The sequence below is a fragment of the Schistocerca serialis genome, chromosome 6 (assembly GCF_023864345.2).
Source record: "Schistocerca serialis cubense isolate TAMUIC-IGC-003099 chromosome 6, iqSchSeri2.2, whole genome shotgun sequence".
Taxonomy (NCBI): Eukaryota; Metazoa; Arthropoda; class Insecta; order Orthoptera; family Acrididae; genus Schistocerca; species Schistocerca serialis.
Window position 1 is genome coordinate 645,609,741 of NC_064643.1, and position 24,338 is coordinate 645,634,078.

At 41.0% G+C, this 24,338-nt stretch overlaps 1 protein-coding gene across 3 annotated transcripts in view; it reads left to right on the top strand.

The window, feature by feature from the left end:
* Positions 1-24,338, top strand: part of LOC126483635 (carcinine transporter) — a 395,544-nt gene that overhangs the window by 336,901 nt on the left and 34,305 nt on the right. The gene's annotated exons all lie outside the window — the stretch shown is intronic.

Genomic DNA, 24,338 nt, shown 5'->3' on the forward strand with positions numbered 1-24,338 from the left:
CTCAGGCAGCAGTGGCCCCTTTACTGTGCTGCAGATAAATCTGCAACACCTCAAGTCACCATCAAGCTGCCATCATTGCCTTTGAGGTCTTCGAATACCCTGACAGCGACCTGCAAGAATCCTAAAAACAATTTCAGGTCTTGCTCTTGCATCGCCTTCAGGGACTTCTCTCCGACCTCCACCACCAGGGTTTGTCCTTCCGGTACAGCCTTCTGGTTGATTACTTTCAATCCTATGTCGAGACGTTTGGGTTCTGGACAATTATTTTATGAAACAGAGTCTTTTCAGAGACATCCTTAAGGATCTTTGGTATCCATATTGATACATTTGCAGTTTTAAGAAGCTCAGCTGTCATCATGACCAGCAGCTTCGCATCATCCCACTAGGATATCATGGACACCTTGTCCCTGAGGCAATCCACTGTATGCATTCCCTTGCAGACAAAAATGAGGGCACTGTGATCTAGATAGACCCTCCTGAAATTGGGTCCTGGACTAGCGTCCCCCTTCCCCACCCAATCTTTTCAAAGAGGGCCATATGTATGAGCTCCTCCTGCTGGGAGGTGATGCCTACCAGTGGATAGCCTTCTTGGATAACTGCCATCTTAAAAACTGCAGTACTATTGGTCTGTTTCCCTATTTCTTGCATCAGATTTTTCTGGGCTCATTTATCCTGTCCTGAGAGCAGGGAGTCTTAGATTCCTCCCTTATCCTCTTGTTACCTGCCTTCAATGTAGTGGGGGTCTGCATATCCCCTTCAACCTGAGACAATTATTATTATTATTATTATTATTATTTATTTATTTATTTTTTTTTTTTTTTTTTTTTTGGGGGGGGGGGGGGGGTCTTGGCCTCAAGCCCTTTTAATTCCCTCCACTTCTGTTTGGGAAGCCATTCTTTTCCTTTCTTTTGTTTCTGTTCCCTGAGAAGTTTCCTCCTCTGGGCCCAAGACAAGGCTTTAATCTTGATCCAGTCCAATTTCTTGGTTACAGTTCCCACTTCTTGCTCAGGTCTAAACCATTATTCAGTAGTGAGAGTGCATTCCATTGGTCCTGACCCCAATGTTTGAGTGTCTGAGGTCTCAGTTTGTCCCTCAGTTTGTTTTAAACTATTTTCATCAGTTGTGTCCATCTGGGTCCCATGAGATTTGGAGATCTACACGGTCTACAACATGAAAACCCCGTGCAGTGTAAGGCTACTTACTCAGGGAGGTCGCCCGGTATCCCTGAGGCTCCATTTGCAACACATGTTCCCATGTGCCATGCACCCATCGGCACGGATCGCATCACACCTTGGTTGAGTTGGGGAAGGGAATTGGGTAAGCACTAGGAGTGGATAAGGAAGACAGGACATTGTGGAACACTTTTAGTGCAACCCATCAGCTAAGACCTTTCTGGCAGTAGGTCCTCTACCTTCAGCACAGCCCTCAGCTTCATACGGATATGCAAGCCTCTCCACCCACACGGACATTGCTTTGCCAAGGTGGTGTCCCCCAGAGAGGAAGCCAAAAGAGTGGGTAATAAAGTGGTGTATTTGAATCTTGAATAAAACCAACCTGATTTCAGAAAAAAATATATTGCATTATTTATTGAATGCCCCTCATAGTTAGAATGGCATAATTAAAATAGTTATGTGTACTTCAATACAAGAACTACATTCAGATAGAAATGTAATATGAGTAATATTACTTTCATTAATTTTTCCAAAACTGAATTATTTTTCATGTATTGGATTTATTTAAAAGAAACAAACAATGGATTTCCATGTTGGTGTATCAAAAATTTCAGGAAAAGATAGATTGCTACTCACTATAAAGATAACACGTTGAGTTGCGGACGGGCACAGTGAAAAGACAGTTACAAATTTAGTTCAAGGGCAAAACCTTCTTCAGAAAAGGAAACAATAGTGAGCAGGGTGTGCTTGCTTATGCGAATGAAAGTGTGTGTTTCCTACTCTGAAGAAGGCTTTGGCTTAAAGCTAAATGTGTAAATGTCTTTTCGTTGTGCCTGTCAGCAATTCAACATGTTATCTTTATGATGAGTAGTTATTTAAAGGAAAAAAAATTGGTTTACCTGGTGTCCTTAGTATACAAGTTATTGGCATTTAAATTGTTAATTAAAACTCACAAACTAACTTCATAAAATATTATTGAGAAGTAACTTTTTTGTTATGTAAAAGTCTTTCTTTAACGTATGCTTTATCTTTGTTTTTGTTGGCTGGTTGAAAGTGTGTGGTGGAAGTCAGTTCTTTTGTGTTGTACTGTGACTTACTGTGATGTGTTATTACTGTGGATATTTTTGGCATGATACCACGTAGATTTCAGAAATGAAAGTATTGAAAAAGCAATATAAACATTTAATTTAATTGGACAGATAAAAAATTTACCCACCAAGTGGCAGCAGGGGAAAACATATATAAAGGTGAAGTAAAGGTGCAAGCTTTCAGGACCAATGGCTCCTTTTTGAAGGGTTGAAGAGGAAAATGAATGAAGAAGAAGGACTAGGAAGATTGGGGAGAGTTTGGAAAAGTTGCCCAGAACCCCAAGTCAGGTTAGATTTACTGGATGGTATGAGAAGAAAAGACTGAGTGTTTGGGACTGCACCAGATGAGATTTGAAGACCTAAGACCATAAAGGTGGGAGATAGAGTAATAAGCAAGATAGGGATTACTGACAAATCATCATGCAAATGTTAACAGGAGTGAAAAGCTAAGTGCATTGTATCTGGTAGAGTTGAAGGGCAGGAAAAAATAGACAGGAAAGAAAATAAAAGATAAAGATAACTAAAAATGGTTAAGAAAGGAATAGTTACTGAGAATAAAATCTGAGACTGAAGAAATTGATGTAAATTAAGGCCAGGTAGGTGCCAGGAAGTAAGGAGATGTAGTCTGCGGGAAGAATCAGGCACCGAAGTCACAACTGTCATATTGCAGAATATGCTCTGCAACATGATATTGTTACCAGTATATAACCTCTGTCTATGTCCATTCATCCACACGGATATCTTGGTGGTAGTCATACCAATGTAAAAGGTCAAACATTGTTTATGTAACAGCTGGTACATGAAATATATCATTTCACATGTGGCTCTCTCTTTGATAGCATATGTTTTGCCAGTTCAGGGCTGGTATAGGCGGTGGTAGGAGTGTGCAAAGGGCAAGTCTTACAGCAGGAAGGGTGACAGGGGTAGGACGCATACAGTAGGGAAATGGGTGCAGGAGGAGCATAGACGGCTTGACCAGGATATTGCTGAAAGTGTGTGTGTGTTTCAGGGGGGTGAAGCTAGGTATTATAGGTATGGTGAGCACAGTGTTGAACGGAATGGAACTCATTTCAGTGCATTATTTTAGGAAGTCATATCCTTGGCAAAGTAGTTGTTAAATACATTCAAGACCAGGATAATATTGAGCAACAAGAGGTTGACTCTTAAGTTGTTTTTTCGGGGGTATCAGCAGTACCAAGATTGAATCGATCTGGTGGGATAATAACATCCAGTGAAAGCTGAGGAGAGAATGGTGATTTATTGTGATGTATTGCTGTAAAGAGTCTGCATGTGAACATATGTGTTTGCCTCAAATACCCGGGGTGTATGGGAGGTAGGATTTGACAAAAAAGGATGGTAACTGTCAAAATGTAAGTATGTTGTGTGTTAGTAGGTTTAATGTGAACAGCTTAATGTAGCTGACCTTCATCCTCACTGAGGATCAGCTACATGTGTTCACATTTAATCTACTAACTAAAGTACTTATTTATTCACAGTTGTCATTTTTTTGATGTCGAATATTTCCTTCCATACACAGACTCTTTACAGCAATACGCCACCATTCTCACCTCAGCATTCACTGGACATAGTTACCACACCAGCCTAGTTGAAAAACAGATTTCTTGGGCCATCACACCAATCCTGGTACTGCTGAGCCCTCCAGAAAGCAACTTAGGAGTACACCTCTTTTTACTCAGTATTATCCTTGTGTTGAATGTATTAATCAGCTACTTCTACAACGCTATGACTTGCTAAAATTGTGCCCTGAAATGAGGTCCTTCCTGTACATTTTGTACACCACACCTAGAATAGCTTTTTGCCTCCACCCTACCCTCACCCCCTGATCGCCACCCCTCTCCCACACCCGCGAGCCAGTCTCTGCAGACACTATGCTCCCTCCGCACCTATTTCCCCACCTTATGGCTCTACCCCTGTGAGTGTACCACTGAAGACTTGCCCTATGCACCCTCCTACCATCACCTATACCTATCAAAGGGAGATCCACCTGTGAAAGAACATGTCATGCATCAGCTGTTATGTAAACACCTGTTTGGCCTTGCACATTGGGATGACCACCACAAAGTTATCAGTTAGCAACACACAAACAATATCCTTTTGCAAAGCATGATACAATATTACAGTCACGACATTGGAGCCTGTTTCATCACATGTTCCATCGCAGTTCTTCCCTCGGACACCAGTTCCTCAGAACTCCGCAGGTGGGAACTGGGGTTACAACATATCCTTGGTTCTCACCACCCACTTGGCTTTAATTTACGTTAATTTCTTCAGTTTCAGCATTTCTTCTCAATAAATATTCCTTTCTTTAGTTTTTCATATCTTTTATTTTCTGACCTGTCTATTTTTTCCTGCCCTCCACCTCTATCACATACAATGCACTTAGCTTTCCACTCTTATTACTCTTATTAAATCTTGCATGATGTTTTGTCGGCCATCTCTGTCTTGGTTATTTCTCTATCTTCTGCCTCTTAGCCAGGTTTTCAAATTTCATCTGGTGCTGTCCCCAATAATCAATCTCTCCTCATCTCATCCGGTAAGTCTCCCCTGACTCAGGATTCTGGGCAACTTTTCCAAACCCTCACCATTTTATAACCAAATCTTCCCAGTCCTTTTCCTTCATCCCTCTTCCTGCTCATTCAATCCTTCTGTCAGAAGAAGGAGCCACTGGCTCCAAAATCTTGCACATTTACTTAACCTTAATATATATTATCTCCTGCTGCCACTTGGTGAGTAGATTTTTTTTTGTATCCAGTTACGTTATATTTTCAAAAATTGATTATTTTCGTCATTATAAACATATGATACTTATCATTTGAACTAACACATTCAATAGAATGAATTCAATATCTTTCTGCACTGTGCAGGAATAATCTACATCTAGATTCTATGCCATGTCTAATAAGATGTAATGCACAGCATCAAACTACACATATCAGTAATAATTATTTACATTCTCACTCAAAAATCCAAATTCTAATTGTCACTTCTTTTCTTCAGCTATTAAAGCAGCTGAAGGATGTTGAGTCAAATCAATTCACTGATGGGGAAGTGAGATTTGAAAGATACCTTATAATCTCCAATGTTGATATTTGAACAGAGAGAAACATAATGGAGGTCAGAACCCATAGGTTGAACGTTTGTTGGGATGGAGTTTGGACAACACTGTTCTTGAACTGGTAGTAAAAAATACCTCTTATGGCTAAAATTGTGCAGAGAGCTGAAGTTGTGGTTTCTATGGTTACAAGTTGGCAATGATCATCTGTATGATACCATGTCATATGGTCTACAGGTTGTTCCACTGATATGCAGCCATGTTGTTGTTGTGGTCTTCAGTCCTGAGACTGGTTTGATGCAGCTCTCCATGCTACTCTATCCTGTGCAAGCTTCTTCATCTCCCAGTACTTACTGCAACCTACATCCTTCTTAATCCGCTTAGTGTATTCATCTCTTGGTCTCCCTCTACGATTTTTACCCTCCACACTGCCCACCAATGCTAAATTTGTGATCCCCTGATGCCTCAGAACATGTCCTACCAGCCTGTCCCCTCTTCTTGTCAAGCTGTGCCCCAAACTCCTCTTCTCCCCAATTCTCTTCAATACCTCTTCTTTAGTTATGTGATCTACCCATCTAATCTTCAGCATTCTTCTGTAGCACCACATTTCAAAAGCTTCTATTCTCTTCTTGTCCAAACTATTTATTGTCCATGTTTCACTTCCATACATGGTACACTCCATACAAATACTTTCAGAAACGACTTCCTGACACTTAAATATATACTCGATGTTAACCAATTTCTCTTCTTCAGAAACGCTTTCCTTGCCATTGCCAGTCTACATTTTATATCGTCTCTACTTCGACCATCATCAGTTATTTTGCTCCCCAAATAGCAAAACTCCTTTACTACTTTAAGTGTCTCATTTCCTAATCTAATTCCCTCAGCATCACCCGACTTAATTCGACTACATTCCATTAGCCTCGTTTTGCTTTTGTTGATGTTCACCTTATATCCTCCTTTCAAGACACTGTCCATTCCGTTCAACTGCTCTTCCAGGTCCTTTGCTGCCTCTGACAGAATTACGATGTCATCGGCGAACCTCAAAGTTTTTATTTCTTCTCCATGGATTTTAATACCTACTCCGAATTTTTCTTTTGTTTTCTTTACTGCTTGCTCAATATACAGATTGAATGACATTGGGGATAGGCTACAACCCTGTCTCACTCCCTTCCCAACCACTGCTTCCATTTCATGCCCCTCTGCCATCTGGTTTCTGTACAAATTGTAAATAGCCTTTCACTACCTGTATTTTATCCCTGCCACCTTTAGAATTTGAAAGAGACTATTCCAGTCAACATTGTCAAAAGCTTGCTCTAAGTCTACAAATGCTAGAAACGTAGGTTTGCCTTTCCTTAATCTTTCTTCTAAGATAAGTCGTAAGGTCAGTATTGCCTCACGTGTTCCAACATTTCTACAGAATCCAAACTGATCTTCCCAGAGGTCGGCTTCCACCAGTTTTTCCATTCATCTGTAAAGAATCCGCATTAGTATTTTGCAGCTGTGACTTATTAAACTGATTGTTCGGTAATTTTCACATCCGTCAACACCTGCTTTCTTTGGGCTTGGAATTATTATATTCTTCTTGAAGTCTGAGGGTATTTCGCCTGTCTCATACATCTTGCTCACCAGATGGTAGAGTTTTGTCAGGACTGGCTCTCCCGAGGCCGTCAGTAGTTCTAATGGAATGTTGTCTACTCCCGGGGCCTTGTTTCAACTCAGATCTTTCAGTGCTCTGTCAAACTCTTCACGCAGTATCATATCTCCCATTTCATCTTCGTCTACATCCTCTTCCATTTCCATAATATTGTTCTCAAGTACATCACTCTTATATAGACCCTCTATGTACTCCTTCCACCTTTCTGCTTTCCCTTCTTTGCTTAGAATTAGGTTTCCATCTGAGCTGTTGAAATTCGGACAAGTGGTTCTCTTTTCTCCAAAGGTCTCTTTAATTTTCCTGTAGGCAGTATCTATCTTACCCTTAGTGAGATAAGCCTCTACATCCTTACATTTGTCCTGTAGCCATCCCTGCTTAACCATTTTGCACTTCCTGTTGATCTCATTTTTGAGACATTTGTATTCCTTTTTGCCTGCTTCATTTACTGCATTTTTATATTTTCTCCTTTCATCAATTAAATTCTATATTTCTTCTGTTACCCAAGGATTTCTACTAGCCCTCGTCTTTTTACCTACTTGGTCCTCTGCTGCCTTCACTACTTCATTCCCAGAGCTACCCATTCTTCTCCTACTGTATTTATTTCCCCCATTCCTGTCAATTGTTCCCTTATGCTCCCCTGAAACTCTGTACAACCTTAAATTCCCACCTTTTTGCAGTTTCTTCAATTTTAATCTACAGTTCATAACCAATAGATTGTGGTCAGAGTCCACATCTGCCCCTGGAAATGTCTTACAATTTAAAACCTGGTTCCTAAATCTCTATCTTACCATAATGTAATCTATCTGAAACTTTCCAGTATTTCCAGGATTCTTCCATGTATACAACTTTCTTTTATGATTCTTGAACCAAGTGTTAGCTATGATTAAGTTGTGCTCTGTGCAAAATTCTACCAGTCGGCTTCCTCTTTCATTTCTTACCCCCAATCCATATTCACCTACTATGTTTCCTTCTCTCCCTTTTCCTACTCTCGAATTCCAGTCACCCATGACTATTAAATTTTCGTCTCCTTTCATTACCTGAATAATTTCTTTTATCTCATCATACATTTCATTATCTCATCATACATTTCATCAATTTCTTCATCATCTGCAGAGCTAGTTGGCATATAAACTTGTGCTACTGTAGTAGGCATGGGCTTTGTGTCTATCTTGGCCACAATAATGCGTTCACTATGCTATTTGTAGTAGCTTACCTGCACTCCTAATTTTTTTTTCATTATTAAACCTACTCCTGCATTACCCTTATTTGATTTTGTATTTATAACCTTGTATATTTCATCAATTTCTTCTTCATCTGCAGAGCTAGTTGGCATATAAACTTGTGCTACTGTAGTAGGCATGGGCTTTGTGTCTATCTTGGCCACAATAATGCGTTCACTATGCTATTTGTAGTAGCTTACCTGCACTCCTAATTTTTTTTTCATTATTAAACCTACTCCTGCATTACCCTTATTTGATTTTGTATTTATAACCCTGTATTCACCTGACCAAAAGTCTTGTTCCTCCTGCCACTGAACTTCACAAATTCCACTATATCTAACTTTAACCTATCCAATTTTCTAACCTACCTGCCCGATTAAGGGATCTGACATTCCATGCTCCGATCCATAGAACGCCAGTTTTCTTTCTCCTGCTAACGACATCCTCTTGAGTAGTCCCCACCCAGAGATCTGAATGGGGGACTATTTTACCTCCGGAATACTTTACCCAAGCAAACGCCATCCTCATTTAACCATACAGTAAAGCTGCATGCCATCGGGAAAAATTACGGCTGTAGTTTCTCCTTGCTTTCAGCCGTTCACAGTACCAGCACAGCAAGGCCGTTTTGGTTAGTGTTGCAAGGCCAGATCAGTCAATCATCCAGACTGTTGCCCCTGCAACTACTGAAAAGGCTGCTGCCCCTCTTCAGGAACCACATGTTTGTCTGGCCTCTCAACAGATACTCTTCCGTTGTGGTTGCACCTACGGTATGGCCATCTGTACCGCTGAGGTACGCAAGCCTCCCCACCAATGGCAAGGTCCATGGTTCATGGGGGGGGGGGGGGGGGGGGGGGGGGGATTTACCCATTGGTGCAGCTAATGTCGTATCTAAAGTGGTGAGCAAAGTTGGGGGTAAATTGTTATTGAAATACGGCAGGTTTTCAATGGGTAAGATCTCAAAGGGTAGATCCATTTAGTCAGTTAATGTATCAGTGATATTGAAGGCTGTGGTTCCAGTCATTGTGGTGGGTAAATGGAAGATTGGTCCAAAAATTTTCTATCCTACTCTGCATAAGCAGAAACACAGCTTATGGTTACTTGCACTTATGGTAACAAGGAGACTGGTGGAATGAAATGGGTGGTTCTGGTGCTAAAAGCGGATATCATGAGGTAAATTAATAACCAGCACAAGTTCAAAGTGTAGCCAAATTGTCCAAGCATATACGACAATCCAGAAAAAAGTCCAAATTACAGAACGTTAATCAGGCAATGTCAAAATATCAAAATACTCTGGTATCCAGTGGCACATTTGTAAGGCTTCACTGACTTATGATAGAGTGGCTGGAATCACCGGGCTGCAGTATATTGGTAAAGAGTCATCAGAGGATGGCGCCCTCTCATTTGCTTGCCTCTGGGACCACGCCTTGTGCAGGCATGAGCAGCAGACTGGCTGGAATTGCCGGGCTGCAGTATATCGGTAAAGAGTCATCAGAGGATGGCACCCTCTCATTTGCTTGCTGGAGCGACCATGCCTTGTGCAGGCACGAGCAACAGCTGTCACCTGGAGCCCCAAGTATTTCTGATGAGTTCTATTTGTTGATAGTTGAGCAAGGCAGGGAATCCAAATCACTCTCAGACATTAAAGAAAATATCACACTGAGTGCCATTGATCAATATCCCTCATGTCTGTAGCTTCATCTGCTGTGTGCCACTGTAACATCCTTGCTCATACCAAGTAAAAATGATGACCACTAGGTTTATCACTGAATGTGACCGATGCAATGCTATGCTGTGGAAGAATTCCATTTTGTCCTTAATCACCTCCTTGTGACATTCTGTCCCATATTTCAGGGAGCAGAACAGGGTGAACTCACTCAACTGGGGGATGGTGTGTACCCAATGTGTAGGACAGATGGTGATTGGCCCATCTGGCAGTGCAGTAACTCATGCATGGAGAGCAGTGTGTTGGACTTCCTATCTAATGCTACCTTTCATGTTATAATCTCAAAGCTAAATGACCATGACTAATACCATGCACACATATTCATACTCGCACTCAGTGACAACCTTGTTACTGTTACAAGCCTATACAGAATTGACAATTACTTCCACATCAACCAAAAGTGCCCTCTTCACAAAATAATTTACATATCATACCACGCAACATTATTGTTTTTTTCTACCGAGGTATAAATATGGTTCCACAACTATTAACAGTGTTGGGAACAAAAATTTCACCAAAAATTTCTTCAACCTAGTACATAAAGAAAATGTTTCCCTTACACTTAGTTGAGAGCCTCTTTCATAAAAACAATACCCTCTACAGTTTGGTACTTCTTAAAACTTAAATATAAACATTCGTATGTGAACACATATCTATAATTTCTAAGAAAACACATAAAATTCATATATGCACTGCATTCTCAGTTATTTTGCAATCCAGCTTGACTTTAAGGTGCATGGGTAGGTCAGGATAACTGTAGGTGCATCCTGTTTACCTAGGTGTATCTTACTCTTCTTTTCCTTTTCCCCCTAGTACCTCCTCACCTCTTCTGAACGCGCTGCCAGAAATGGAGGCAGCAGGTCTGGCATTGATTTAAATAGGCAAATATGGCCTATGTGCATTACCATGATCCACACTGGGAGTTGTAATTTAACATTCATGTCATTTCTATTACTTGGTAACATGCAAAAATCTTAGGTCTTTCCCTTTGGCACATAAGAATTGGTTAGCATCACCCACTGTCTGACAGATACTTTGGTTGCCTTTTTACTCTGGGTAACTTTCTGTCATTCCAAGGCCTTATTGTTCATCTTTTTAACTTCGTTGCCAAATATTTTAACCTTTTTGAAACATTTCAAACTGATGATATGATGGTGGCTTTACAAGTCTGGTAAATTTCCATGAAAGAATTCAATGTTTTTGTTGCACCTTCATGGTTGGTAAGCTTGATTATTCCAATGATTGGAACATTAATCAGGCAAGATCAAAATACTCTGCTATCCAATGGCACACATGTAAGACGTCAGTGACTAGTGAAAGACTGGCTGGAATCACCGGGATGAAGTTTGCTTGGACACTGCACCATCATTGGAGGCCATTTACATTTGGATTAATGAATTCAAACATGATCAGACAACCAACAAAGAAAAGGCACTCTCCAGTCATCCAACTGAGATTACCACCTAGCAAACCATTGACAAAATTCATGAGATGGTAATGCAAGATCACTGAATAAAAATTCATGAGATTGCTGAGACTGTATGCATCTCAACTGAGTGACTGCATAATATCCTACATGGAGAATTAACTATTCAAAAACTGTATACCAGGTGGGTGCTGCAATTGCTCACAGTCAACCAAAAGCACATCTGGCACAACATTTCAGCACAATGTCTGGTGATGTTTAATCAGAGAGTGCAAGATTTTTTGCGCCAATTAGTGACTGTTGATGAAACCTGGATCCATCATTACACACTAGAGCCAAAACGGCAGTCAAAACAATCGACAAAAGATAATGAAAGAGCACCGAAGAAGGCAAAGACCATTTTGTCAGCTGGTAAGATGAAGGCCATTGTTTTTTTATTACCAAGGAATAATCGTCATAGATAACTGTAACTGGACCCTATTATGCTTCATTGTTGAATTGTTTGAAACTTGCTTTAGCTGAAAAAAGACGAAGATTGGCAAGCAAAAAAGTGATCTTTTACCAGGACAATGCACCATCCCGCACCATCCCACACTTTATCAACAACACTGAAGAAATTGCATGAATTGGGATCTGAATTTGTTCTCCATCCAGAATATTCACCAAATGTAGCCCAAAGTGACTTCTTCCTGTTCCCTAACTTGAAACTTTGACTTGCTGTGAAGAAATTTTCATCAAATGAGGAAGTGATAGTTGCAGTCAATGAGTATTTTGGAGTTTGGCAGAATCTATTTTTCTGATGGGATGAAAATGCTGGAGGATCGCTAAACCAAGTGTGTGTTTCCATCAAAGGTGACTATATCGAGAAGTAAGGTGAGTTGTTTATTAAATAAACATTTTTTCTTGCTTTTTTACCAGACTTACTAAACCAAGTTTTCCAGGAAAGAGTTTACATAGCTGAAAAAGAGATGGCTTCTTTTGACTGAAAACAACCTCATATAGGGCAGCCTGTACTCTTGTGGTGTTTTGAGTTATACGGTGCTACTATATGCGGGATAGGGAATCCCTGTTGTTGTGGTGACTTAACATATCAAATCAACATTTTTCCTATTCTTGGATGGGCTCTCTCAGTTTATATGTTTGCATGTGGCTGTAATGTGCTAGTCTTGAATTTTTTAAGGCACAGTTATCAACACAACTGCTTTATTAAACCTGACATAAAATTTATTTCTTGGTCCATTATCACTGTCTCTGGCATCCCGAGCTTTAGCATCCACTGATTAAACACCACTTGTGCTGCTACCTGCCTGCTGCTTGGGTATGGCTATTGTGGAAATGAAATATGAGAAGTGATAAATTATTTTTAGTATATAACAGTTCCCTGTTGGTGTTTGAGCAGATAGTCTGAGTATATCATGGTCAGTCCTGTGAAATAGTTTCCCTCCCTCTGGCAATTTTTTGATGGCTGAGTTTCACTCAGCATGCATGCAACACAATTTTTGAAGTAATGTTTGACATTTTGCTTGCATGTCTTCCACCATTAGTTTTGTGCAACTCTGCATCCTGTCACTCAGCAGCCACTGTATCCAGCTAAAATCAAATCATGAGTCTGACTGAATACATCATTCTGCAATTTTGCAGGTAGCACTATGCACAGACCACTGTCTTTCTATACAGCACCAAGTCTTCAGTGCTGAATTGTGTTTGCTTAATGAACTGCTGACATTCCGGGTAAGCACCTTGTTCTTCTTGCCATTTTCCTGTGTCTACCCTGGCACATTCCAAGGCATACATTTTTTGACCAAGTCCATCTGCATTTCCATATGATTTGTCTGGTCAATGTACTACTTGAAAGTCGAATTCACTCAGTCATAATGCCCGTCTATTTAAACAACTTGTCAAATCTTTGAGTCCCATTAGTCATTTCAGTGCGGTATGAATACAACGTCTGTTCAAAAAATTCCGGAGCAGTCGTAATTTCACTCAATGGTGTTTTGGAGCAAAATGCTGTTGGCATCCCTGCACACACCTGTGTTAAATGAGTAACTGCTGAAAGTTACATTGTTGTATATCTGTTAGTTGTTGGCCAGTACTGTATTCAGTAGAACATTGTGTTGCACAGTTTGGGAATTTCGGGATGGCAGAGTTAGAGGGGCAGAGAATCTGAATTAAATTTTGCATGAAACTGAAGAATACCTTGACAGAGACACACCAAATGCTGCAGGAAGCCTACAAGTGGTTCACACAGTATGAGAATGGCCAAATGGATGCCCTTTGATGTCTACTGATGATGCTCACGTCAGTAACATCAATGAAATAGGTGTGCTAATCTAAGAGAGAAGTTTGCAGAAGAATGTGACATTTCAGTTGGATCATGTCATCAAATTCTGACACAGCATCTTGGAATGCATCGCGTTGCTGCCAAGTTTGTCCCACAGCTTATGAGTCAAGATGAAAAAGACCTTCGCCTCACAATCTGTGAAGAGCTTTTGAATTGCACAAATGAGAACGAGATGTTCCGTAAGAGAATCATAACTGGTGATGAGACACAGGTCTATGGTTATGATGTTGAGACCAAGGTTCAGTCTTCACAACGGGTCAGGAAAAGTTCTCCAAGACCAAAAAAAGCTCGTTATGTCAGGTCAAATGTCAAAGCCATCGTGATAGTTTTCTTTGACTTTGGAGGATTAGTTCATCATGAATTTGTGCCACAGAGACAAACTGTTAATCAGTAGTACCATTGGGATGTATTGCAACATGATAAAATGTGAGAGTGGCCTGAAATGTGGTGAGACAATTCATGGCTTTAGCATCATGATAATAGCTGTTGCACAAAAATTGAAATTGCCTTGCTACCACATCCTCCTTATTCTCCAGACCTTGCCCCTGCAGACTTTTTTTTATTTCCAAAGTTGAAAACCCCATTGAAAGGACGAAGATTTGCAAACAATAGATGAGATAAAAGAAAATTTGCAGATGCCACTTTATGCGAGCCAGCAAGAGACATACCAAGACTGCTTCTAGAAGTGGAAACGGCACTGGGAGCAGTGTATCAATTGTAGAAGAGAGTATTTCGAAGGAGACTGTGCACAATAAGTAAAAGGTAAATGTAGGAAAATTTTGTGGACAAAGTTCGGAATTTTTTGAACAGAACTCGTAGTTATTACCCTGAGGTGTCATCTGTACAAATAACAGTGAAATAAGTATGCCGTAAATTAATGCTGTCATTCCCTTTGCCACAGTGAAATAATTTTTCTCTGCCTTATTAAGTTGTTTTGACGCATATGCTATTGGATGTACTTCTCTGACTACCTCCTGGCGTAAAATGCACCACATGCTAAAATTGCTGGTGTCACATGATAGAATAAATTGCTTTTGTTAGCTCGGGAAAACCAGTACTGGGACAATGGTCAATAAATATTTCTGTCTTACAAATGCTTCATTGAAATTTGACTCCCATTTTTAATAACTGTTTGAAGGGCCTTGCAATTTGAGCAAATTTCAGAATAAATTTTCTGTAGAAATTAGCCAAGTCTTAATATGACAGCAATTCCTTTTCTCTGGTGGTTTTGGGAAGCTTCTCACATCATCAACAGTTGCAGATCAGTGCATACACCACCCAGGCCAATAATGTGGCCCAAGTAACAGATCTCCTGTAAGACGAAATGACACTTTTCTAAGCTGTGTGTTCATCGTGCTGCACATAACCGTTCAAAGACTTCATGTAAGTGTACCATATGAAGCTAGATATCCCTCAAGAATGCAGTGAATTCATGTAAGTAGACCATGCATTTCTTTGGTTTTAGTCCCCATATGTCACTGTCTTACAGGTGCTGAGAATTTGCTGCCATGTTTTTCAGTCCAAATGGCATTGAACAATACTAATAATGACCAGACTCAACTACGAATATGGTTTTTGAGTGATCTTCCAGTGCTACTTATAACTGATTGTACCCACTTCATAGGTACAAAGTTGGAAAATGACATTGGCCTATATTATTTAAGGTCTCTGTTATATTAGGCACAGGGCAAATGTCAGTGACTGTCCTTTGGTTTAAATAATGCTAATTGCAGTAAAACCTATATGCTTCACTGCCATCAGATGATATTTTAGGCACAAATAGGACTGGTGCGCTCCGAGGGCTATTAATTTCTTCTACAGTCCAATCAACGAGTTGTTGATTTATACAGTTTTCAATTACAGGCTGTAAATGGTGCAGATCTCGGTGAGATTTCTTATACACAGGCGATTCATCTGAAGGGGAAATATGTCATTGAATTAGTGGTGTGGCAGGCAATGGTCCAGGAGGGTCCAGTAACTCCGCATATTGTTCCAACAGTCCTTCCATGCCCTCCTTATTATTTCCCTCTAGATGTGATGCTTTCCTCCTCACTACGATTAAACTGACAGATGTTTCAGCATCGCATAGACTGATGTGACATCCCTATTTAACTCCTCATGCAGTGCTTCTATGTTGGCTATCAGAGTACCACATGACAGCTTCACTTCTTCACAATCAAAGTTATCAGTGCTAACCGGCACAACTCGACTTTGTCAATTTCCCATACATATGATAAACTATATAAAGTAAAATATTGTGCTTTATCTAACTCTTCATTCTCTACCAAAGGCTCAACCATACACAAAAAGGTAACTGTCAGATCACCTCCTGTTTACCCAGAGTAATTTTCTGTGCCTTTGGGTATGATATCCATGAGTTGATATTAACGGACCTTGTACACAGTTTAGGTTGCCACCCCTGGTCCCTTGGGTGGTAAAACTGAGATGAAATAGTGCTCCAGCCTGCTCTTCTATATGCCATGCCAAGTCAACTTTAGCATGAAGCACAACCAGGAAATCTAAACACAGTGTAACTATGCAGCTAATCCCTCACAATCCCAGCATTGCCAAAACGAGTGAAATTAACATTACATTCTGTATCTTATAAAAATTTTCACAATTTCCTTCTCACATAGCTGATCGTAAAAAAGTCTGTCATTGAGTCTGCACAGAGGTATCCTGTGCTATCCCTTACTGGGAGCATTGTGCAGTGGCCACAATGTCACCTGGTCTGGTTAACAGAGGGGTGCAGACTGTGACAGACTTCCCTGTTTCTGTGAACCAATGCTCATACACTTCTGTGCCCAAATTGTTTACATTTTTGACATTGTTCTTCCTTACAATTACACTTAATATTACCTGAATATTGACATTTCTAACTCTTGATATCTGTGTTAAATTTTGCTTTCTTTTTCCATGGTTTAGTGGAACACCAGTTTCAGCTAGTGCTGCTGTAGTGTCTGCCACTTCATTCAATGTCTTTGGGAATTCCGTGTGTACCCTTAATGATATTTATGGACATAAATCCTACAAAAATGGACCAGGTGCTCACTGTTCAGCTTCCTTATTAGTGTTATCATGTTCAGTCAGCTCATATGGGTTAATATCAGCTTTTGGAATATGATCTACAAAACTCTGTACTGATTCTTCTTGTTTCTGAAATATCCCATTAAACTGCTCACAACAGTATCTTGATATAGTTTTTCTCTTTTATCTTTCAACTAACCCTTCTCTTAAGTTGCCTAATGATTATGCATCCCTTAATTTCTCATAGCAATTACATAAGCCTGGGTGTACCCTGATATTTTCAGTCTAGCTACAATTAATAACTGCTCATTATTCCAATTTCTTATCAACCTGGCATCTGTATCCAAATTATCAAAAAACACAGAGATCTCTTCCTCTGATTCTCTAAAAAATGGGCTTGCCAACAAAGCAGTTTTGTAAGTACAGGTACACAAGGATGTGACCATTCCCTCCTTCAATCCCGCAGGTTTTTGTATATATGCCTGTAACTGAGCTGCTAATCCAGCACACACTGAACAACATCCTGAGCCATAACTTCTTTAGGCAGCTTGCTCACTTACCATCACCCCAAGTATATAGCATACCCAAAATAACAAGGAAGAAGAAAGGATAGGAAATCCAACACTCATACCTGCCCCAGGATAACTCTGAAGTTGACAATGATTTATATTGCTGCATATGATGCCTCTTCTGCAGAACATGGCACTGGCAGCTGTCTTCTGTTGGTTGTTCCTCTTCATCTTCAGTAGCCTTCTGACACCAAATATAGTGGGGTGTCTAGGATGTCTTGGTGTGGGTGGTGATTCTCTACTGGAGACAGATGTGGGTAGAGTAAAAGATGGCAACTCATAGATGCAAGAAGCCCTTTATTGCTGTTTATATACATTTGTTCAGTTTTCGATGCTGCTAGTGGTGATCCCTTGTGAGTGCGGCAAATACACCGACATGGCATCTCCCTGTGTATTGGTCTCGCAGCCCAGTCCTGTCATTGGTGATGCAGACTGTGTGCTGCTGCTGCTGTGTTAATGGATGTCTCACATTATCAACCTTTAGATTTCCAGCCAGGCATCAATTGCTCTCACAAAGGATATGGCACACTGCACCTCACTGCAATGGCATAGGGCAAAGAAGTCCTTGGTTTGAACATCAGCAGATGCCAAGATGGCTGGGCCCTGCCACCGTAGACCTGTGAAGGTAATAGAGTGTGGAATGTCTGGATGGTCAGGTATTGTCAAAGGTTCAGGTCCAGTGAAAATGGTTATTGCCATGTCATTGGTAAGGCATTGTCTGGTGCAGCTTGGACACTATAGTATAGCTCAGGCTGGACCTCCGGGGGCAGGGGGGGGGGGGGGGGGGGGGACTAAATGGAGCTGTCCAGGGCTGACTATGCAGAAGAAGTCGAGACGTAGCATTTCTTTTTTACATGGAATATCTCGAACAGAGGCCATGCGACCTAGGCCACGCTGTTGCTACACATTGCTAAGTGAAATGGTAGAATTGTCTCACTCCTGCTGAATGCTGTGTTGCCAGGTCAATGACTGCAGCTGATTGTGATGGGTGCTAATGTCCTAAATACGATTCTTGGCTATGGTTATGGCCCTTGCCATTACACTGGGAGCAGAATGCACACTGTTAAACTTTTGCTAATTTAAGGACAATATTTTCTGGATTTATAACCATAATCATTGAAAATTGGCTGTTCAATGGTTGTGATTGTGATTGGTGAAAGTGTTCACTGTGTATTGTAGGCTGAAGAGTAGGGCATGTGTGGCATCTCATTTGTGTTCTTGTTTGCTGGTAGTGTCCTTGTTGCTCAGAGGAGAGGCAGACATACCACCAGGAGACTAAAACCATCATCACAAATTAAAATTGTTTGGTTGTTTAACAATCACAACTGTCTATCTGACTTAACATTTATATATATATATATATATATATATATATATATATATATATATATATATATATATATATATATATATATATATATATATATATATATATATATATATATAGAGGGAAACATTCCACTCGCACTCACGCACATATCCATCCACACATACAGACACAAGCAGACATATTTAAAAGACAAAGAGTTTGGGCAGAGATGTCAGTCGAGGCAGTCCTCAATCTCCGCTAATTTCAAGTTGCCGCCACTCATACCTCACCTGTCTTTCAACAACTTCTTTGCCTCTACACTTCTGCCTCGACTGACATCTCTGCCCAAACTCTTTGTCTTTTAAATATGTCTGCTTGTGTCTGTATGTGTGGATGCATAAGTGCGTGAGTGCGAGTGTATACCTGTCCTTTTTCCCCCTAAGGTAAGTCTTTCCGCTCCCGGGATTGGAATGACTCCTTACCCTCTCCCTTAAAACCCACTTTCGTCTTCCCCTCTCCTTCCCTCTTTCCGGATGAGGCAACAGTTTGTTGCGAAAGCTTGAATATAAAAAAACAAAGATGTAGTGACTTACCAAATGAAACTGCTGGCAGGTCGACAGACACACAAACAAACACAAACATACACACAAAATTCAAGCTTTCGCAACAAACTGTTGCCTCGTCAGGAAAGAGGGAAGGAGAGGGAAAGACGAAAGGATGTGGTTTTTAAGGGAGAGGGTAAGGAGTCATTCCAATCCCGGGAGCGGAAAGACTTACCTTAGGGGGAAAAAAGACGGGTATACACTCGCACACACACACATATCCATCAACACATGAAAGCTTGAATTTTGTGTGTATGTTTGTGTTTGTTTGTGTGTCTGTCGACCTGCCAGCACTTTCATTTGGTAAGTCACTACATCTTTGTTTTTAGATATATTTTTCCTACGTGGAATGTTTCCCTCTATTATAACTATATATATATATATATATATATATATATATATATATATATATATATATATATATATATATATATTAGAAGGAAACATTCCACATGGGAAAAATTATATATAAAAACAAAGATGAGGTGACTTACCGAACGAAAGCGCTGGCAGGTCGATAGACACACAAACAAACACAAACATACACACAAAATTCAAGCTTTCGCAACAAACTGTTGCCTCATCAGGAAAGAGGGAAGGAGAGGGGAAGACGAAAGGAAGTGGGTTTTAAGGGAGAGGGTAAGGAGTCATTCCAATCCCGGGAGCGGAAAGACTTACCTTAGGGGGAAAAAAGGACAGGTATACACTCGCACACACGCACATATCCATCCACACATACAGACACAAGCATTTGAAATATGTCTGCTTATGTCTGTATGTGTGGATGGATATGTGTGTGTGTGCGAGTGTATACCTGTCCTTTTTTCCCCCTAAGGTAAGTCTTTCCGCTCCCGGGATTGGAATGACTCCTTACCCTCTCCCTTAAAACCCACTTCCTTTCGTCTTCCCCTCTCCTTCCCTCTTTCCTGATGAGGCAACAGTTTGTTGCGAAAGCTTGAATTTTGTGTGTATGTTTGTGTTTGTTTGTGTGTCTATCGACCTGCCAGTGCTTTCGTTCGGTAAGTCACCTCATCTTTGTTTTATATATATATATATATATATACACTCCTGGAAATTGAAATAAGAACACCGTGAATTCATTGTCCCATGAAGGGGAAACTTTATTGACACATTCCTGGGGTCAGATACATCACATGATCACACTGAGAGAACCACAGGCACATAGACACAGGCAACAGAGCATGCTCAATGTTGGCACTAGTACAGTGTATATCCACCTTTCGCAGCAATGCAGGCTGCTATTCTCCCATGGAGATGATTGTAGAGATGCTGGATGTAGTCCTGTGGAACGGCTTGCCATGCCATTTCCACCTGGCGCCTCAGTTGGACCAGCGTTCGTGCTGGACGTGCAGACCGCATGAGACGACGCTTCATCCAGTCACAAACATGCTCAATGGGGGACAGATCCGGAGATCTTGCTGGCCAGGGTAGTTGACTTACACCTTCTAGAGCACGTTGGGTGGCGCGGGATACATGCGGACGTGCATTGTCCTGTTGGAACAGCAAGTTCCCTTGCCGGTCTAGGAATGGTAGAACGATGGGTTTGATGACGGTTTGGATGTACCGTGCAATATTCAGTGTCCCCTCGACGATCACCAGTGGTGTACGGCCAGTGTAGGAGATCGCTTCCCACACCATGATGCCGAGTGTTGGCCCTGTGTGCCTCGGTCGTATGCAGTCCTGATTGTGGCGCTCACCTGCACGGCGCCAAACACGCATACGACCATCATTGGCACCAAGGCAGAAGCGACTCTCATCGCTGAAGACGACACGTCTCCATTCGTCCCTCAATTCACGCCTGTCGCGACACCACTGGAGGCGGGCTGCACGATGTTGGGGCGTGAGCGGAAGACGGCCTAACGGTGTGCGGGACCGTAGCCCAGCTTCATGGAGACGGTTGCGAATGGTCCTCGCCGATACCCCAGGAGCAACAGTGTCCCTAATTTGCTGGGAAGTGGCGGTGCGGTCCCCTACGGCACTGCGTAGGATCCTACGGTCTTGGCGTGCATCCGTGCGTCGCTGCGGTCCGGTCCCAGGTCGACGGGCACGTGCACCTTCCGCCGACCACTGGCGACAACATCGATGTACTGTGGAGACCTCACGCCCCACGTGTTGAGCAATTCGGCGGTACGTCCACCCGGCCTCCCGCATGCCCACTATACGCCCTCGCTCAAAGTCCGTCAACTGCACATACGGTTCACGTCCACGCTGTCGCGGCATGCTACCAATGTTAAAGACTGCGATGGAGCTCCGTATGCCACGGCAAACTGGCTGACACTGACGGCGGCGGTGCACAAATGCTGCGCAGCTAGCGCCATTCGACGGCCAACACCGCGGTTCCCGGTGTGTCCGCTGTGCCGTGCGTGTGATCATTGCTTGTACAGCCCTCTCGCAGTGTCCGGAGCAAGTATGGTGGGTCTGACACACCGGTGTCATTGTGTTCTTTTTTCCATTTCCAGGAGTGTATATATATATATATATATATATATATATATATATATATATATATATATATATATATATATATATATATATATATCTAAAAACAAAGATGATGTGACTTACCAAATGAAAGTGCTGGCAGGTCGACAGACACACAAACAAACACAAACATACACACAAAATTCTAGCTTTCGCAACCAACGGTTGCCTCGTCAGGAAAGAGGGAAGGAGAGGGAAAGATGAAAGGATTTGGGTTTTAAGGGAGAGGGTAAGGAGTCATTCCAGTCCCGGGAGCGGAAAGACTTACCTTAGGGGGAAAAAAGGACGGGTATACACTCGCACACACACACATATCCATCCACACATATACAGACACAAGCAGACATATTTAAAGACAAAGAGTTTGGCCCAAACTCTTTGTCTTTAAATATGTCTGCTTGTGTCCGTATATGTGTGGATGGATATGTGTGTGTGTGCGAGTGTATACCCGTCCTTTTTTCCCCCTAAGGTAAGTCTTTCCGCTCCCGGGACTGGAATGACTCCTTACCCTCTCCCTTAAAACCCAAATCCTTTCATCTTTCCCTCTCCTTCCCTCTTTCCTGACGAGGCAACCGTTGGTTGCGAAAGCTAGAATTTTGTGTGTATGTTTGTGTTTGTTTGTGTGTCTGTCGACCTGCCAGCACTTTCATTTGGTAAGTCACATCATCTTTGTTTTTAGATATATATTTCCTACGTGGAATGTTTCCCTCTATTATATATATATATATATATATATATATATATATATATATATATATATATATATATATATATATATAGAGAGAGAGAGAGAGAGAGAGAGAGAGAGAGAGAGAGAGAGAGAGAGAGCATGTTTCTGGTACATTCTACAAATGTCAATGTGTATGCCCTTGGTCATCTAGCACACATCCAATCAGTTAACCAGTTCCATCCATATGTTCACAGGCATGTTTCCATCAATGTCTATCACAGCAGCAGTCATGTGTTCCTACAGTTCTTGCAGGATTGTTGGCATTGGTGGTATATAACTTTGTCTTTAAAGAAACCTCACAAAAAGAAATGTGAGTGAGAAACGCAGCAACCTAGTGGAACATCACCCAGACCAGTGCAGCCTATCTAGTAATGTGTTAGTTCTCTGTTAAGAAAGCCATAGACAATTGTGCTCAAGTGAAGTGGAGCACCATCCTGGTGAAATATGAATGTTGAGCAGTCAGCAGTGAGAAGTGGCAACTACAACAGCATTATATCCAGGTACATGGAAGCGTCACAGTCTGCTCCATGAAGAAAAAAAGGCCATACATCTTTGTCTTGGATATGGCATAGAAGACATTTACCTTTGTTGAGAACAAAATTTATGAACCCCCAATTTCAACAATGCTGCAAGTACTGCAGGCATGCATCACTGCTGATGTGACAGCCATGTATGGAAATATACTAGTGAATGCATGGACCAACTGGATTACCATTTGGATGTGTGCCAGATAATCAAGGGCAAATGCATTGAACATTTGCAGAATGTACCAGAAAGTTGGAGAGTGTATCTATCTTTTCTTGCATCACCCTTCTTTGTACATAATATACTTGTCAATAAATAGTGATTTGAAACCTGATGAATCATTTAGGCTAGCAGTGCATTGTTTTCTTCATTGATACTGTCAATAATTTTTGTGGCTCATGCTACTTTAGATATCCTATAACTGCACCATTTGTCTCCTCTACATGTACATTATCACACTAACACATTATTTTGTCCACTCCAGCAGTGTGTGGCAATTCTGGTCAGTTGGTCAAAAAAAATTCCCTCTCAAGATTGTTTAAAAAATTGGCTTTAATCCTTAATGGTGGAGAACCACTGACAATTTGCAACAATGTGCAGCTAGTTCCCAAAAGAAGGCCAAAACATCGAATTGGAAGGTTGCACAAGAATGACACAGTACCAATACCAAAGAAGATTTTTTTAAAGTGATTATTTACTCATACTGACTTTTGCATTCATTCAAGTGGTTTACCTTCTCATGCCATGATGAAGTGGTCCTAAAATACTGCTACTGAGTTATAGGGGAACAGTAAGTTGGGTTTCTAACTTAGTTTTTCACCAATAGCCTTCTTCTCTTGTGGAATCCCATTGAAAATGTATTTGGAGTGTGCCACATGCCTTTCTGTACAGTGTTTAAGGACTTTTTTTTTTTATTTGGAGCACTTCTTTCTCTTACATTCATTGAACTTACGTTCAAAAACTTATGTAAACAAATTTATGTTACCAGCAACAAATCTCCTAAATAAGTAAATATATTTCAATGTTAGTATGAGACTCCACTGCTTGTTCAGTAAAGGCCTACAAGGCATTTAATTTTTAGGAATAAATTTTCAGTGAACTTTAAGTTTGAAGGCAGTTGTAAATAGAGACTTTCTTTTGCTAGAAACACTGCATGTATCTGACTTGGAAAAATATATATTCATTAGGAGGAAACACCAATGAGAAATTATATATATCGAATGGTCAGTCCAGCAATTGTGTTAAAATGTAACATATATCTATCTTGTAATGAGGCTGGAGGGAATGTCATAACTTGTCATTACAGTGTTTGTGCCAAGTATAATTATGTAGATGCTATGTAACATTTCTTTGCTGTAATATTTCTAAAATTCT